Genomic DNA, 20,840 nt, shown 5'->3' with positions numbered 1-20,840 from the left:
AATCCACCCCACTGGGCCTCCCAAAGTGCTAGGATTGTAGGTGTGAGCCACCGCGCCCAGCGATGTGGACCAAATTTTAAGCATATTCTTCAGAAGTAAATTTTAATAGCCTGTTCTGGGGTGATAATTTTTAATTGACAGAACTGATGAATATAATATGTATATGAATATATAATGAAACTGGTAAAAGATGTCCATGCTTTCACATACAAAAAATTAATATTATGAGACAATCTTGGTGCAATCTGAAAATACTTGAGTGGGTTATGATTCTTAAAAGTTTACTGTTTTAAGTAACTGTAGCAACACATTTTCAAGGAATTGCTGTCAATTATTTCTCTTCCCAAATATGTATGTAATTTCCTCATAAGATATAGTATGTATTTCTTCCTTTATCTTGAATCAGGGTCTAAATAGGGACTAAACGTGGCTAAACATAGTAGGTAAGATGTTCTGAGACTAGATCATAGGAATCTTGAAGTTTCCATCTGAGCACTCACTCTTGTATCCCCAGGAGACTTGATAGGAAGCCTCAATATCCTTGAAAGAAGAATACATAGAGAGGCCCCAAGACTACAGCCAGAGGAGAGAGTCCCATCGAGTCCTGACCATCCATTTCAAGCTATCAAGATATAGAAGTTACTTAGTTTTTGACCCTCCATACCAAAACAGACACCACAGGAATACCACTGAGTGAACCTAACTTTTGCCACCTGGAATAGAACTGTCCAGCTGAGCTCTGCTCAATTTTCTAACACACAAAGTTATGCAATATATAGCATGACTGTTATTTTCATTCAAAAACTTTGTGGGTACTTGGTTCTGCAGCAATTAGTAACCAAAACATTTACAAAGCAAAATTCATTTGATAACTTTTGCAATCCACATTCAAACCAAAAACTTAATGGGAACATTCAATGAATTGGCTTAGTCAGATCTGCAATTCAACCTGACATGGATAAGTAGTTTAACTACAATATCCAAATGATCTCTTTGTTTAATTATTTATCATTATCATTTATTTATAATCTTACATAAAACAGTTTCCAGTTAGTCAATATTAATTATGTTAACATGTGATTTGATAGAAGATGAAAACATTAATGTATTATAATAATTTTATGCTATATTAAAAGCTGGATTTCTGTTTAATATGTGAACACATGCATCTCTATTTTCATTTGTTCATAATGTATTCATTTATTTCCTGGTGAGAGCTTAACTTCTAGTTCAGGATTTCATAAAACTTGAGGTATTTAGCATGTAAAACTGCCAATTGCTTCAAATAGTGTTTTAAATGAGAATGTGCATTTTTGAAGAAATTGTACTCAGACTTTGTTTATTGACTGTAGAGATGAGATCCTGGAAAATCAACTGATGGAAGTACAGTTCAAATTGGTAATCACGAGGGAGAATAAATCATTTTATGGATCAAAATAAATAAAATCATATCAGACCTTTGGTGAAGACAATAAAGTAGAACATGAAAATGCACAGTAAGGAATGTTCTATATGAGAGATTTATCTTATTGTATCATGGGTAGGTAGGTTCACTCAGCTTACTGCTTCTCCATCTTTTTATCTACATAAATTTGCCCACATAAATTGAGATTATTATGTGACTAAAGTACTAAGAATTATAGTAAATCTAAGAAGACTCATTCTAATACAGTGCCAATTCTATTGCCAGAGGGGGAAAAACATATAATTGAGAAATCTGAAACTCATTTTAAAAATATCATTTACTTTATTTGCATAGAGGTGTTTATAGAAAATCTAGAAGAGGTGGATAAATTACTGGAAACATACACTCTCCCAAGGCTGAACCAGGAAGAAGGTGAATCTCTGAATAGCCCAATAACAAGTTCTGAAATTGAGGTAGCAATAAATAGACTACCAACCAAAAAAAGCCCAGGACCAGATGGATTTACAGCTGAACTCTACCAGAGATACAAAGAGCAGCTGATACCCTTTCTTCTCTTCTATTCATAATAGCATCACAATACCTATCAATGATACACTGGATAAAGAAAATGTGGTACATGTACACCATGGAATACTATGCAGCCATAAATAGAACAAGATTATGTCCTTTGCAGGGACATGGATGATGCTGGAAACCATTATTCTCATCAAACTAATGCAGGAACACAAAATTGAACATCCCATGTTCTCACTTATAAGTGGGAGCTGAACAATGAGAACAAGTGGACATATGGCAGTGAATATCACACTCTTGGGGCTTTCAGTGGTGGTTGGGAGAGCATCAGGAAGAATAGCTAATGCAAGCTTGGACTAATATCTAGGTGATGGGTTGTTGATAAGTGCAGCAAACCACCATGGCACACATTTACTTATGTGACAAACCTGCACATATTGCACATGTACCCTAGAACTTAAAATAAATAAATATATGTAAATCAAATGTCTATCGTCTGTAAGAATACAAAGATAGCATGATGCCTCCAGCTTTGTTCTTTGTGCTTACAGGCTCTTTTTTGGGTCCATATGAAATTTAAAGTAATTTTTTTTCTAATTCTATGAGAAAGTCAATGGTAGCTTGATGGGGATGGCATTGAATCTATAAATTACTCTGGGCAGTAAGGTCATTTCACGATATCTGTTCTTTACATGAGCATGAAATGTTTTTCCATTTATTTGTGTCCTCTCTTATTTCCTTGAGCAGTGGTTTGTAGTTGACCTTGAAGAGATCCTTCACATCCCTTGTAAGTTGTGTTCCTAGGTATTTTATTCTCTTTGTAACAATTGTGAATGGGAGTTCAATCATGATTTGGCTCTCTGTCTATTATTGGTGTATAGGAATGCCTGTGAATTTTGCACATTGATTTTGTATCCCAAGACTGCTGAAGTTGTTTATCAGCTTAAGGGGATTTTGGGCTGAGACAATGGGATTTTCTATATGTACAATCATGTCATCTGCAAACAGAGATGTTTTAACTTCCTCTCTTCCTATTTGAATACCCTTTATTTCTTTCTCTTACCTGATTGTCCTGGCCAGAACTTCCAATACTATTTTGAATAGGAGTGGTGAGAGAGGGCATCCTTGTTTTGTGTCAGTTTTCAAGAGGAATGCTTCCAGTTTTTGCCCATTCAGTATGATTTGGCTATGAGTTTGTCAAAATAGCTATTATTTTGAGATATGTTTCATCAATCCCTAGTTTATTGAGTGTTTTTAGCATGAAGGGATATTGAATTTTATCAAAGGCCTTTTCTGCATCTATTGAGATAATCATGTGGTTTTTATCATTGGTTCTGTTTATGTGATGGATTACTTTTATTGATTTCCTATGTTGAACCAGCCTTGCATCCCAGGATAAAGCTGGCTTGATCATGGTGGATAAGCTTTTTGATATGTTGTTGGATTCAGTTTGCCAGTATTTTATTGAGGATTTTCTCATCAATGTTCATTAGGGATATTGGCCTGAAATTTCATTTTTTGTTGTTGTTGTGTCTCTGCCAGGTTTTGATGTCAGGTTGATGCTGGCCTCATAAAATGAGTTAGGGAGAAGTCCTTCTTTTACTGTTGTTTGGAACAGTTTCAGAAGGAATGGTACCAGCTCCTCTTTGTATGTCTGGTAGAATTAGACTGTGAATCTGTCTGGTCCTGGGCTTTTTTTGGCTGGTAGGCTATTAATTCAAACTATACTACAAGGCTACAGTAAACAAAAACAGCATGATACTGGTACCAAAACAGATATATAGACCAATGGAACAGAACAGAGGCCTCAGAAATAATACCACACATCTACAAACATCTGATATTTGACAAACCTGACAAAAACAAGCAATGAGGAAAGGATTCCCTCTTTAATAAATGGTGTTAGGAAAACTGACTAGCCATATGCAGAAAACTGAAACTGGATCACTTTCTTACACTTTATACAAAAATTAACTCAAGATGGATTAAAGACTTAAATGTAAGACCAAAAACCACAAAAAACCCTAGAAGAAAACCTAGGCAATACTATTCAGGACACACGCATAGGCAAAAACTTCACGAATAAAACACCAGAAACAAAGATAACAAAAGCCAAAATTGACAAATGGAATCTACTTAAACTAAAGAGCTTCTGCACAGCAAAAGAAACTATCATCAGAGTAAACAGGCAACCTGCAGAATGGGGTAAAATTTTGGCAATCTATCCATCTGACAAAGGGCTAATATTTAGAATCTACAAGGAACTTAAACAAATTTAAAAGGAAAAAAAAATCTAATCAAAAAGTAGGCAAAGGATATGAACAAACAGTTTTCAAAAGAAGACATTTATGCAGCCAACAAACATTTTTTAAAAAGCTCATCATCACTGATCATTAGAGAAATACAAATCAAAACCACAATGAGATCCATCTCACAACAGTTAGAACGACAATCATTAAAAAGTCAGAAAATAACAGATATTGGAGAGGATGTGGAGAAATTTTATACTGTTAGTGGGAGTATAAATTAGTTCAACCATTGCGGAAGACCGTGTGGTGATTCCTCCAGGATCTAGAACCAAAAATACCGTTTCACCCAGCAATCCCATTACTGGGTATATACCCAAAAGATTATAAATTATTCTACTATAAAGACACATGCACACATGTTTATTGCCACACTATTTACAATAGCAAAGACTTGGAACCAACCCAAATGTCCATCAATGATAGACGGGATAAAGAAAATGTGGCACATGTACACTATGGAATACTATGCAGCCATAACAGAACAGAAAACGAAACACCGCATGTTCTCACTCATAGGTGGGAATTTAACAACGAGAACATTTGGATACAGGAAGGGGAACATCACACACTGGGACCATCATACACTATCTCTCATTGAAAAAATCTAGACAATACCAAAGTCTAAACAGAGATCAAGTAATATGGTAATCAGAACTGTAAATTGATCTGACCTGTTGAAAGTGCCTACTACTAAAATAATTTAAGCTGTTTTTATAGTTTGATTATGTCAGAAACATAGTAGTAAAATCTGCAAGGAACTAATTTTAATCTGACAGCTAACTTTAATTTTACTCTTTCTAAATTATCAGGAAGCAGATTCCATTTAATAGTTTTCTTATATTTAATTAATTTTAAATTGGCATTTACCGAAATTTTCAAAATGTAAAACCATTTAATGTAAGAAGACATCCTTAGACAAAGACATTTTCCAAAATATGTTGTTATGACATATGTTACAGAGGTATAACTATCATTTAGATGTTGTATATTTATAAAAATAGATATGGTAAGTTTTAATTTTAAAATCTATTTTATATAGTTGTTACTTTCAACACATACATGAAATAATAATCTAAGTCTGGAATTAATTGCTGGCAATTATTTATTCTAATTCAAAATTAATATTCTTCATTTTATATTTTTTTTAAGAAAATTATTGTTTGCTGAAGATATAGATAATGGTTAATATATGTTGTTTTGTTTTAGCAATTGTAGGATATCAGAAAGAAGAATGCAATTTGGAAATCAGTAGTTAAAATCTAACTGGAGGGGGCATTCTACTTTTTAATGGAAAAATTAGTTTATTAATACTTATAAACACTTCTAAATATAAATACAGAAGGAATTTATGTCTCAATATAAATGTAGATGTAGCTATGTTTTTATATGATCTTATATAATTCTATCCCTTTTGAAAATCACCTTAGGTAATATTTGTAGTTTTATTTATTTTCATCAGTATAAATAAATTATATTTTATTTTAAACACAAAATGAAATTAATATAAATTTTAGCAACATAATTTTAGACAATGCAGAAATTATGCATAGTAATTTTGGTACTCCATTAATAAAGAAATAAAATGTAACTATAAACTATGATTTATTGAGAGAAAATGCTATTTTACATCTGGTGCATGGTATAAGTTTTAATCTTGTATGCATCACTCTAAGAAACCGCACACCAACCATGGATTAAAATTAAAATTAAATTGCATAATGAAACATGTAGTTAAAATGATCTTATTTTATTTGTGATGTCACTCAGAAAATATGACTATCCAACATGTTGCATATACATCTTTTTAAAAATAAATTATTTTCAAAATTTATGGAAAAGCCTTAACTGTTTATGAGTCTGAAATAATTTAGATAGCAATGTATTTTATTTCAAGTATTATTCATATATCGTAAGAGTTCTTCTCATGTGAGAATCACAATAGTTCTACATACAAGGTATTTAAACAAGGATCATTTTAAAGTATCTGAAATATTGATTTGAGGTATAACTTCACTCTGTTTTAAAAATCTCCAAGCAATATCTGTAAACAAGCTCTTTGTGTTAAAATATATTGATGGATTTGTCAGAGGGAGTATTGTTTTTAGAATGGATGCATGTGTGTTTGTTTTATATTGTTAACAAATTTTAATGAAAGTAAGATTTCAAAACACCCTATAAAACATCATCATCCATTCCATAGTAAAATGTTTCCTTTTTACTACTCATCTACTTTGAAAGATAGAATTTTAACTAAACACTTCCTTTTCTTTGTCTTTTAAGTTACAGTGCAAATTATATATTTGAAAGAGTAAAATTTGTACGCTTGTAGAATTAATATCAGACCATTACTTATCCAAAATGATCTCTTTTTGGAATGGACACCAGGATAAACACTTCTGAAATCAAAAGGAAAAATGTAAATTAATATAATGCATTTTTCATTTATTCCGTGAATGAAAATGTATGGTCTTGTTCAATAATTTTCAAAAGCACTACAAAGTTGCATTTAAATTAACTAAGAGTTTGAATAATAGCAAAAAACAAGAAATTGTTACCCACTATTTATCTGAAACTGTTTTTCAATAAAATATCTGAGAATGTGTTTTCTAATAAACATGCTGACCCTTTAGCTATTCTAAAATATAAATTGTACTCAAAATATATTCCCATATTATTAATATATATTTCATAAAATACCAGTTGATTCTTTGCAGTTTAGAAGCATAGCTTTTAAGTTTGTAATATAATACAAATACCATTATAATTTCTTTTAGCACTTTACATGTCTCATAAATAAAACCAGTTAGGGTTTATATGCACCAAATCCTGAAAGACAAGAGGTGGAAAAGATGAAAGGTGAATTATAATTTATGAAAATGTACATATAAAACAAAAAAATAAAAAGAGATGTGTTATGCAATGTACAGTTGATACCAAACTTAGTAAATATGTTGAACAGTATATTTTAAAACAGAAGATTAAATGCTTTTGATAAGCTGAAGCATTTTTGCAAGTTCACTGCATACAATTTATACTTTGAAAGTGCTTTTAGATATTTTATGCTTTTGTAAAATTTACAAATTATGCTCTCCCAAAAGAGTCCTTTAGATTGAATGAGTCTTCTCAGATGATTTTTATGTACTTAGTCACATACTGAGTCATGTTATGAATAAGGTACAAATAAAGACAAAGATGCTTAAATAGATATCCTATTTACATATAATTTTAATGATCTAAAAGCATTATATTAAGTCATGAACTCTGGATTTTCTTTAGTGTGATTTCGATACATTGTATTAAATTAATGTCATTCAGTTCTTTAGATATTGTTATTCTGAAAAAGTACTTATGCAAGACACATTAGCCATCTAAAAATTAGATGTGTCAACCAAGTTGAAATGAAATACTCTTTTTTCAGATCACCCAAATTTTCCCAATCTTTGAATAGTAATTGTACAGAAAACAAAGTTTTCTATCTTGGATTAAAGGTAAATATATTTTAAAATATTGATTGGCTTGAAAAACATATTCTAGTAAAAAATTAGAATGACTTAAATATAGATTAATGACATGACACCAATATATAGCTCCAGTGATTTTTGTTAATACAAAGTACTTGCTTTATTTTGCTTATTATTACAGAGTTGACTATATATATTAGTTTTAATAATGTATTTCTTTTGAAATTTCATAAAAGAAGTGAATTAAAAATACCCTGAAACTATGGTTAACATTTCAAATATACTTGGGTCACCAGTAAATTACAAAAGATAAAACCAAATAAACAATTTGATTTTATGCAATCATAAATGATAATTTCCTAATGAAAGACATATTCTAATTACATCATTTTTAATCCACATGAAATAAACTTTCATTAGCACTTTACAGTTAAGGCACATAGAACACCTGTGGTTTGAAATCTGAAATGATATATTGGGTTTCAATTGCTACTTTAATTTATTGTTTCTTTTTTCCAAAGCATGAAATACAAAACATCAATCCAGCATTCCTACTGAGCTAAGATGCAATCATTCTAGGCTCAAGTGAGGGTCTCATCATGTTATCACAAGATTGCAAACAGCTTATTATGCACCAGAGCAGTATGGACACCTTTAAAAAAAGCTTTTAAATGGTAACCATACTGAGCTCAAATGAGACAATTATGGATTTAAATGGGTCTTAGTTGTAATAAGAGAATTACGAATATGTTGAACAATGAAAAATAAGTCTAAGTAGGAAAAATGCAGATTATCACTGATATTTATATGTCTTACTTTTTATTTCATCAGATTTAAAAATATTTGATAGGTCCTTCCGCAACTATAGACATTTAAATGCATGTTATATTTCACAGACACCCTGAGAAAATATGTACTGTTGATAAACTGCATCATCTTTTTGGAATTTTATTACTTTGCACTAATGCTAACATTTGTGTTTCTGTTATTTTACAGGTAAACACGTATTTTTCATTATCTACTTTGTTAATATGGTGAAATACTTTCAGGCCTTTTGCACCAGAGAAGACTCTAGAGTTTTGATTTCTCAACGAGGGAAAATGAGTTTTCTTTCATGTATTTTCTGTTCATTTTTGCATTGGCTTGGTTAATTAGTGTTGAATAGGATTTTTGGTTACTGTTTTCTAAAATATGGATTTGAGAATTCTATGCACAGACATTGTATGCTCCTCCTTTGGTGCACATATTTAGCTAAAACTTCATATAGGAATGTTTCCTAAAAGTTGACCATTATAGTTTACTGATGGTAACAACATGGCTTTAATAATGATAGGGATCTACATATTATACAGGATCCTATAGCTTTTTGAGAGTCAGGAAAGAATATTAAGGCCAGAGAAGATGAAATGGGTTCTAGTACTCTCTCTTACTTCTTTGAGAAAGTTGGTGTATTTAGGTCTTAATTTCTTCTATACTTACAATGATTATACTAGATTGAATTTTCTGAGTTATCTTACTGGGATAATGTACAAAATATATTTGACTTGAGCTAGTCTGCCAGAGGAAAAAATAATTCACTGTTGGAATTTATTTCTTTATTAGTTAGTTCTCCCATTGCTATAAAGAACTACTTGAAACTGGGTAATTTATAAGAAAAGAGGTTTTAATTGACTTACAGTTCCATGGGAGGCATGGTGGAGGAGGTCTCAGGAAACTTATAATCATGATGGAAGGTGAAGGGGAAGCAAGCACATCTTCATATGGTGGCAGAAGAGAGAAAGCAAGCAAAAGGAGGAGTGCTACACACTTTCAAGCAATCAGTTCTTGTGAGAACTCAGTCATTATCAGGAGAACAGCAAGGGGGAAACCGCCTCCACGATCCAACCACCTCCCACCAGGTCCCTCTGCCAACATTGAGGAATACAATTCAACATGAGATTTGGGTGTTGACACAGAGCCAAGGCATATCAATTCCCTATTTTTTTTTTTCTTTTCGTTTTAAGACATCTCAACAGTTAACTTTTCATGAATAGTCTTTCAAAAAAGAATACTCCAGATTGTTATGGGTATATAAAGGCACCATGAGGAAGAGTTGGGAAAAGAAGGCACGATGCGGCCGGGCACAGTGGCTCACACCTGTAATCCCAGCACTTTGGGAGGACGAGGTGGACGGATCATGAGGTCAGGAGTTTGAGACCAGCCTGGCCAATATGGTGAAACCCTGTCTCTACTAAAAATACATGAATTAGCAAGTTGTGGTGGTGCACACAGGTAGTCCCAGCTAGTTGGGAGACTGAGGCAAGAGAATCGCTTGAACCCGGGAGGTGGAGGTTGCAGTGAGCCGAGATCACACCACTGCATTCCAGCCTGGGTAACAGAGTAAGACTCTGTCTCACACACACACACACAAAAGAGATGATGCTTAGGTGTTTCTCAGCAAAAGAGAAGAGGAGATTTTAGTTTATGCTAAGAATAAAAAGAGAATGAAAAACATGGGGCTCTACCCAGGGGATTTGATGCCACAGAAGTAATGACATTATATTCCATGCATAACTCAAAGACTGAGGAATTCCAGGGTCACTTTTAACTGGGTCTTCCAGCAGACTTCTGGGCAGGTTGGTTCCAGGTAGCTATAGCATAGTTGATGTGAACAGGCAGAAAGTGGGCCCAGCATGTTTTCTTCAGTCTGCCTTAGCTCCTTGGTGGCAAATATAGTTCATGGACTGCCCAGTGGACCTGCAGTCCTGGGGAAGCAGAACAAGGAAGCAGAGTGAGATCATAAGCTAAATGCAAAAGAAGGAAGATACGACACCTAAGGTATGAAACAGCAGCGGCACCCTAACAGTCAGATTAAAGTCTAACTAAAACAGGAAACCACAGAGCTCTGATTTCTTTGGCGAAAGATTGACATATGATAATGGCCTAACACCTGTGTACATTACTGCAACAATCACATCTCAGTTTGTCAGACAGCAGTGTGTACCTTCATAAAGCCAGATTCTACTCTTCCCTCGAAAGTTGAGAGCTCATATAAGTCCCTTTCCCATATATCCAGATGTCATGTCAGAGGAGAGGGAATACCTGAAAAATTGTTATATATCTCAAATGCACTTATTTAAACCTAAACAGAATGAATTATTATATCAAAATAATATTTAATCCCAGATTAGGACTCGATTTGTTCTTGTTTTTCCTTCACAAATCATGATAGTAGATGGCTCAACAGGCAGATCAGATGTATTAAAAATAATAAAATTTCCAGTTTATTTTCCCCTTTGAATTGCAGTGTGAATAAAACTGCAATGCTGCTACTCATGAATCATCATTTTTAAACTAAAATTTAGGCAGTCATAGAAAAAGGTTCCGGGAGTTCCGATTTGGTATACGTGCCTTGCATTAAATAATCACATAAGAAAAAATATTAATTATGCTAGGAGCAGAATTGTCTAAGAATGACCTGAAGTGGTATGGACAGTACTAAATCTTTCAATCTGTGACTCACCACCACCAGCAAGTAAGGGCGTAAAATTGAACTGTGACACTCCACAGGCACCACAGGTAGGTCCTAATTCCTTAGACGCATTGGAGTCAAAGTTCCAAAGCAACTCCTGTAAATAGCATATACTTCAGACTAACTGGCACCGGCTATTTTTTTCACACTCTAGGAAGGGAGACACAGGGCACGGTGTCAGCTCCCTCCAATGGAACCAAGCCATGGCCCACTGCCGCTGGGCCCTTCGCACTGGCACAACATTCCATTGGAACATGTGGAGAATGAGGAACTACATGATTCTTTGTCTTGCTGATTCTGTCCTCTTGAATTTTCTTATGTCTCAATAAATCCTATTCCTTAACCCATGTTTTCTGACTTTGCAGATGATGACTCCTGGTACAACTAATGGAAGCTCTGAAGGGACCCACCCCAAACAACACAATTTAAACCCTAAATATTAAAAGAGTTCCTCTAAGTAGATGAATTCCTGTTTCAGTCTCAGAGTTTTGCATATTTCTATTTGAAGAACATTTCATTGCAACTTTGCATCTGTTAGGCCTTATTCAAAAAATTGAAGGAATTTAGAAAGGAGAAAACGTTTTTACATTAGTTAATTCTACAGTTTGTTCTATGCATTATGTAACTGTTTTCCGAAGCCAACATCCCTAAAGGTAATTATTGCCTGGTGGAAGAAATCCTGCTTCAGTGATAAATGAATTTTATTGTACAAAATGAAGGAAGAACACACACTGAGAACGTACATATGATCACAAACATGAAATAGAAAACATCACCTATCTCACCCTAAACTCCCTTTTTATTTTTTTTATTTTTTTATTTTTTTAATTTTTTTATTTTTTTATTTTTTGGCCAGGCGCTTGGCTCACACTGGTAATCCCAGCACTTTGGGAGGCCTAGGTGGGTGGATCACGAGATTAGGAGATTGAGACCATCCTGTCCAACACGGTGAAACCCCGTCTCTACTAAAAATACAAAAAATAGCCGGGCTGGTGGCGGGCGCCTGTAGTCCCAGCTACTCGGGAGGCTGAGGCAGGAGAATGGCGTGAACCGGAAGGCGGAGCTTGCGGTGAGGGAGAGAGTGCCACTGCACTCCAGCCTGGGCGTCAGAGCAAGACTCTGTCTAAAAAAAGAAAAAAAAAAGAAGAAAAAAAAATTCTTACTTTGAATGCATTTTTTTTTTTTTTTTCAGCATCCTGTGGACTTCAGAATAAAATGATGGATTAGCAGTCCTTTTTGCACAAGAAATAAGACAGTTTTGGTAGTGATAAATAATACGTCCCTATTCTAAACCCTATTCCTTCTCAATTTTGAACCACACACCTTAAACATTATTATACCAGTTAAGGGAGTTTAAGTCTGTAAATTGCAGGGAGTAAGGGAAAAGGCCTGAGGAGTTAAAATTTGATTCATTTGGTAATCCTCTTGAATTAGGGATGTCATTCTGTTCCAGAAATGAGCAGAGCATTTAGTGGAGGATGTTAGTGCACTTGGATTTTTCTGATGTAAGTCGGTACAGAATAACATTAAGTGAGATATTCTTATGATAAATGTATATCAGCATCTCAACTGAATCCTTGCGACACCTTGCTACATAATTTGAGGATCACTAAAAGCATCCACAAAGTTCATATCAAAATATTTAATTGAAGGTTGTTTTAAATGTATTATCTACATTAATAACCATTACTAAAATATAAAGTCCAACTTGTTGTTTAGGGGTAGTGGATAATAAGACTATGTAATGGTGAATTCTTTCTTTACAGATGTTTCAAAACATTTAAAGTAAAATGAAAAAAATAAGTTAGAATACTCCAAAATGATGATATATCATGTCTATTTTGCTTCAATAGCTAAATTTAAATTGCTTTTCGTTATCATTTTTTGAAATATATATTATTTTTCTGTTATAGTACTAGAGGTCTCATTGTAATATGCAAGTTTAGAAATAAAGATCTTAGAGGAAAAAATAGCTCTTATGACATTTGGAAAATAATTATTGCATAGTGGTCTGGGAAAAGTGGTAAAATATAAAAATGTATTAAAATAAAAAACTTAAATGTACATTTTTAAAATTATATTTTGTTCCTTTAAGTTTAATCCAATAATAAGCAACAGCTTATAAATTTGCAATTGTTATTTGTATGGACTTAATAAATAATACACTAATCAATACAAAAAATGTGTTTAGAGATCTCTTAATGTCACAATTCAACTGAAAATAAAAACTGTCCAAAAGGGAAATTAAGTTATTTTGTTGTATAATAAAGCAAACATTATTCTAAAAGTTAATGTAGATATTTCAGTTGAATATCCAATCAGATAATGAAAAAAATTGTATGAACTTTTCACAAAAGTCTGGGATATTTATTTTCTGATGCATTTTTTACAGGCAAAGATTGGAGATGACAAATTATATATATATTATATATATACATTAATATATAATGTTACATTATAGTATAATATATCTATTATATAACTACATATTATCCAGTGTATATCTATTGTATATATAATATACAAATCTACAGATATTCTCCTATGCATAATGTTCGTTTCTTAAATAGTGCTTCATTCAGTTGGAAAATGCCTATCAGCGCTGTCTTTTGTGACACACAGTAATTACAAAGTTAATTTTGCAAATCTCATAAGCTTGGCACTTTAAAGATTTATCTGAATTATTTAAATGGCATTCTTTATAATATTTGGAGCATTCTAAGCAACTTTATTAAATTCAAATAAATTATTACTTTAGCTAAAAATGACACTGTTTCTTTCAAAATAATTTCTATTTTTGCCATCATGAATTTTAAAGAAGCTTTTAAGCTTGAAAGATCAGTAAAGAGAAAAAAAAGATAAAATTATAATAGTTTAACCTCAAAATATATTTTTATAAAGATATTGCAATAATTTCAGAGGAGAACCTGTGGTATTTCAAGTAGATTTTCTTTTATATTTTATCAGTATCAGTAATAGTCTTTTAAAATTCAATTTATTTTTTCTGGCACTCATACACTCATACTCTATAATATTATATTATAATGTCCATTTTTTTTAGGACATAGAGTCATTAAAATAACTTCCAGCTAAGTAATTTATCATTTGAATCATGATATTGGAGTAAAACAAAGACATTAACCAAAATAATTCATAAATTTGAAGTGTTTCTTAACATTGATTTGTTGGCAAAAGGTGTGAGGTTGGCTTTGGAAATAAAAATGTATATTATACACATAAAGAGAAATTATGTAAACTATATATATTAAGTTTTACAATGTGAAAAGAGCTAATATTAGATAAACTTAACACAGATAAAATAATTATTTTTATAATTTAAAACTTGCTATGAAAAATCTCAGCAAAAATAAGCCTTTTATATTAGATTATAATTACATTATCACACATGAATAAATAAGGTAAGTTTCATGAAATTATCATGAATTAAATCAGTTACTTATATATTTTGTTGTATTTTCACTCTTTGTATATTGCCAGAGTGTCCAGCACTGAAAACATCATTTATCTATTATTATTGTCAGTGCTTATTAAAGGATTTAGGTCAGGCATTGAATACCTGGGTCATTAGTTAATAGTGTAACAGCCAGCATTTCTGGTTGCTATGTATATAAGCTAAAGGTCTCTAACACTGCAAGTCTTTCCACTATATCACAAAGAAATATATTTCTCTCAGCAAAATGTACTTTGTAGCAGTTTTACACTCACTATTTATTATAGTGTTCATCATTTCCATGGCATAAAACTTCAAAAAGAAAACATACGATACAGTTCAGCCTTTTAAATGTATATTTCTTAAAATTTAACAACTCTGTTATTATTCCCATCATTTTGGAAATGGTGAAGACCACCTTCATCACTCCCAAAGACTCTCACATGCTGACTGTAATCAAAACTCTGCTCATACCCCACTGATGGTAACCACCACCCTATCTTTCCCTATAATTTTTCCTCTTCCAGTATGTCATGCAAATATAATTATATGCTAAGGAATTTTGTGAGATTTACTTAGTTTACTACATTTGAGATTTATTTATGTTGTTTGAATCAAGTTTGTTTCTTTTCATTGCTAAGCTGTATTATATTATATACCACAGTTTTTTTACTTATTCACAAATTGAAAGAAATTTGTTTTCTGTTTGAGGAAACTGTAAGTAACAATGCTATTAGATTGCACATGCAGTTTTTGTATAAACAAAAAACCTAGCAATTGGGTTTGTTAAAGATTAGTGCATATTCACTCATACATACATATATTGTATACATATTTCTTTCATCTTAAAAATAGTATTTTAGGGGAATTTGAATTTTTATTTTCCCAGCAAGTAATAATGTTGAACATCTGTTCATATATTTAATTGCCATCCATAGGTAGTCTTTTGTGAAATGCCTGTTCACAACTTTCACCTATTCTTTTACTGAGTTGCTTATATTTGTGTTTTGAGGGTCCTTTTATATTATGGTTACAATTTCTTTATCAGATAAGTATTTTGCAAATAATTTCACTCAGTCCTTTTATTTTCATTTTCTTAAGAGTATGCTTTCATGAGCAGATTGTACTCCCCACAACTTTATACTCATCCTGCTTGCCTGGGGGGTGCCCAGCTCTTTCTGGTCCCAGGTCCAAGGCTCCATTTGGAGAGTTTAACACTGGACTGTGTCCCACCCTGGGCCTGAGTTTGGACTGACACACATGCAGAAAACAATGTAAGGGCCCGGAAAACAGGAAACTATGACACAATCAAAGTACCAAAGCAATTGTTAAGCAACAGATCCTAATCTAAAAGAATTCCTCAAAATTCCAGAAAAAGATATCAAAACACTGATTATAAAGAAACTCAATGTGACTGGACATGGTGGCTCACACTTGTAATACCAGCACTTTTGGAGGCCAAAGTGGGTGGATCACCTGAGGTCAAGAGTTTGAGACCAGCCTGGCCAATGTGGTGAAACCTTGTCTCTACTAAAAATATAAAAATTAGCCAGGTGTGTTGGCACATGCCTGTAATTCCAGCTATTCTGAGGCAGGAGAATTGCTTGAACCTGGGAGTCAGAGGTTGCAGTGAGCTGAGATCATGTTGCTGCACTTCAGCCTGCCTGGGCAACAGAGCAAGACTCCGTCTCAAAAAAAAAAAAAGAAAACCACAAAGCTTAATAAGATGCGAGTGAAACCTCAAAGCCAGTTCAAAGAAATCAGAAAACTAATCTAACCCTAAAAATGAGAAATTTTCCAAGGAGATAGACATCTTAAAAAAAAATGTAGAAATCCTGGCAATAAAAAGTATTGAAGGAAATACAAAATACATTTTAAAGCTTCAAGAATAGACTAGACCAAGTAGACAAAGCATAAAAAAACTAATCTCAGAAATTGAAGACAGCTCTTTTGAAATAACTCAGTCAGACAAAAATAAGGAAAACAGAATAAGAAAGAATGAACAAAAGCTTCAACAGATCTGGGACTAATCATGTCACCAAACATGAACTGTTGGTATTCCTGAGGGGAAAGATAAATTAGTAAGTTTAGAAAACATATTTTAAAAAATAATTTATCAAAATTTCCTAAATTTATCAAAAGGATTAAACATCCAGGCATATAAGTCCCAGTGATCCCTAGGTAAAAAAAATCACAAAAATTATCTCACAGAAATGTCTTATATTCAGGATGTCTAAAGTCAAACTGCATGGAATAAATTTTAAAATTAACTAGAGAAAAATACTTGGTCACCTATGAAGGAAACCCCATCAAACTAATAGCAGAATTCTCAGTAAAAACCACACAGGACAAAAGACAATTAGATGACATTTTCAAAGTTCTGAATGAAAATAACTGTCAGTCAAAAATTTTGTATAAGCTTCATAAATGAAGTATAAATAAAATTCTTCCTAGACAAACAAACACTGAGGAAATTTGTCACTACTGGATTAGTCCTACAGGAAACGCTAACGGGGTACTAAACATGGAAACAAGGAAATGAAAGGTTGATAATCACCATCATGAAAACACATGGATATATATAAACACACAGTTTATATCAAATAGTCACACAAAGGAGTAAGAATAAGAAATCAAATGCCAACACAGAATTTTATTGTTTTACAAAGACATACACAGAAAAGGAAAGAAAAATAATTTACGAAACAACTTGAAAACAACAAGATGGTAGGAACAAAGCCTCACATATCAATATTAACCTTGAATGTAAATGAATTAAATGCTCCACTTAAAAGACACAGATTGGCATAATGGATTCTAAAACTCGATTCAACTCTATGTTGTGTACAAAAAACTCACCTTAGCTGTAAAGACACATATAGACTGAAAATAACGAAATGGAAACATATATTCCATGTAAATGGGAACCATAAGTGAGCAGGAATAGTTATACTTACATAAAACTCACTTTAAATAAAAAACAGTCAAAAACGGTGGTCATTTTATAATGGTAAAGATATCAACTCAGCAAGAGATTAACAATCCTAAATACATATGCAGCCAACAGCAGAGCACCCAAATTTACAAAACAAATATTACTAGACTTTAAAAACAAAAAAAAAATAGGCAGCAATACTATAATAGTGGAAGCTCTGACTCAAAGCACTAAATAGATGATTGATACAGAAAATTAACAAGGAAACATTGGATTTAAATTGGACTTTAGACCAAATAGACTTAACAGACATTTAGAGAACATTCTACCCAACAACTACAGAATATACATCCTTTTCATCAGCACATGAAACATTCTCCAACATAGGCCATGTGTTAGGAAATGCAAAAGTCTTATGGTCTTATTATTATTGTTATTATTATTATGATTGTTATTATTATTATTATTATTATTATTATTATTTTGAGACAGAGTCTCTCACTCTGTCACTCTGTCGCCCAGGCTGGAGTGCAGTGGCGCGATCTCAGCTCACCGCAAGCTGGGCTTCCTGGGTTCACGTCATTCTCCTGCTGCAGCCTCCCTAGTAGCTGGGACTACAGGCGCCCAACACTAACCCCGGCTAATCTTTTTGTACTTTTAGTAGAGATGGGGTTTCACCGTGTTAGCCAGGATGGTCTGGATTCCCTGACCTCGTGATCTGCCCGACTCGGACTCTCAAAGTTCTGGGATTACAGGCGTGAGCCATTGCGCCAGGCCATGAATTTTTAAAAATTAAAATTATATCAAGTATCTTCTCAGTCTACAGTAGAATAAAGCCAGAAAATAATGACAATACTATACAAATACATGGGAATTAAGAACCATGGCTAATCACCTGGCTCCAGGGTGATTAGTGTAGGTCGACAGTGGCCACAGAGTATGAAAGCCCAAAAGGAAGTGGTTGGTACATTCGCTTAATTAGCTGTTCAAAACAGACTTTCAAAACAAGACAAAAAACATAGTCACCTCACTTTTTATTGTTGACTTTGATAATTTGTGTCTTCTATATTTTTCTTTTTCAGCCTCAGTAGATTTATGAACACTATTGATTCTTTCAAAAACCTAGCTTTCTGTTTTATTGTTTTACTCTATTATTTTTCTGTCTTGAATATTACAGATTCGTACTATTCTGCTTGTTTGGCATTTATTTTGCTCTTTAAAAATATTACATTGAAAGCTTAGATTATTGATATGATTCAGTTTTTAATCTCTAATATAAACATTGGATACTATAAATTCTCCTCTGTGGAAGGCTTTAGCTGCTTTCTGCAATTTTTTTATACACTGAATTTTATATGTTTGCAATTTATCATATATTTTAATTTTCCTTGGGATTTTTCTCTTTCATTCATAGGATATTTAGAATTTTGTTGTCAAATTTTTAAATACTTGAGGAATTTTCAGATATCTTTCTGTTGCTGGTTTCTATTTAATTCTATTATGATCAGATAACATTGTTTTAACAACAACTTTATTTTTAGAACATTTTTAGATTTATAGAAAACAAAAATTTGATGAGTGAAGTTCCCATATATCCTGCCTGATTTTTCGGTTATTAACATCTTACATTAAGAAAGCCCTTTGTTACAATTAATAAAATAATATTGCTATATTATTATTAACTAAAATTATACTTAGTTTTTCCTTAATGTCCTTTTTATATTCCAAGGCCTCATGCAACATACCATACTGAATTTAATGTAGTCATCATATCTGCTTGACCTAGCAACTCTAGGCTGTGACAGTTTCTCAACCTTCCCTTGTATTTGATGATCTTGACAGTTTGAGGAGCACTAATCAAGTATTTTTTTGTAGAATGCCCCTCTACTAGAATTTGTCTGAGATTTTTCTCATGTTTAGACATGAGGGTTACAGATTTTTTGGGAGAGGATGATTTCAGAGATAAATTATGGTTATCAACACATAATATCAAGGATATATACTATCAACATGCTTAATTACTATTGATGTTGACCTAAATCATCTGGATAAGGTAGCGTTTTTCAGGTTTCCTCATGTACGTTTATTCTCCCCCTACCCAGAACCTTTCTGAGATCTACTCTTTGGAAGGTAGTTATTACATACAGTTTATACTTAAGAATTGGGAACTTTTGCTCCATCTCCTTGAGAGTAGGGAATCTTCATAAATTACTTGGAATTCTTTTAACCGGGAGGTTTGTCTCTTATCCTCTACTTATTTTTATTTAATAATTTCTTTATATCACTGAGAGCTCATAATTATTCTACATTGATGAGGTTATGTCAAAGGGTCATAAAACAGACAACTGAAAGAGTTCTTAATGGCCGAAGCTGGAACAGTAGGAGCAACTAAATAAATGAATTAGTATTGGTTTATTCCCTAAACCATACAATGAATATCCATGAGTTTATGATATAAATAAATGATTGAATAAATAAGTACATCAAGGAGAAGAGGCAAATCTCCCATGAAGAAGGATTATGAATAATTTATGCAGATACCCCACCTTTAAGGAGGTAGAGCATAAATTTCCACCCCTTACATATGGGCTACACATAATGACTTCCTCCCCATGCGTAGAGCACATAAACAGGAATATTAACTTTCCTATGGTAAATGTGGAGTAACTGTATTCCACGGTAATTTCACAGTGGAGAAATGTGTTAAATACCACCTCAGCCTGGTCGTCCAGGTCAACATGAATAGTAAAAATTACATTGATAGTATTAATGTTGGATGCTATATAATGAAAATGTGATGTTATCTGTTTATTTCTTCTCTTAAAGACCCGTAACTCCAGTCTAAACATGAAAAACTATCAGACAAATTCTAATATGCCATCATCTTACAAAATATTTGACCAGTACTCTTAAATACTGTCAAGATTATCAAAGCCAGGTTAAGTCTAAGGAACTGTCACAGCCAACAGTGGTTAACTTGAGATATGATTAATAAATATAAGGTGGTATTCTGGATGGGATCCTGGAACAGAATCAGAATATTAAGTTAAAAATTCAGCAAGTCTAAAGAAATAATAGACTCTAGTCAATAATACATCAATATTGTTTCAATAACTGAAACAAATATACCATAATAATGTAAGATGTTAACAATAGGAGAAACTGAGTGTGGAATAGATGGAAACACTCTGTACTATATGTTAAATTGTCTGTTAATCTAAAATTATATTAAAC

Source organism: Papio anubis, chromosome 3, assembly GCF_008728515.1.
Source record: "Papio anubis isolate 15944 chromosome 3, Panubis1.0, whole genome shotgun sequence".
Lineage (NCBI taxonomy): Eukaryota > Metazoa > Chordata > Mammalia > Primates > Cercopithecidae > Papio > Papio anubis.
The sequence above is the reverse complement of the archived record's forward strand: the minus strand, read 5'-3'. Positions refer to the sequence as shown.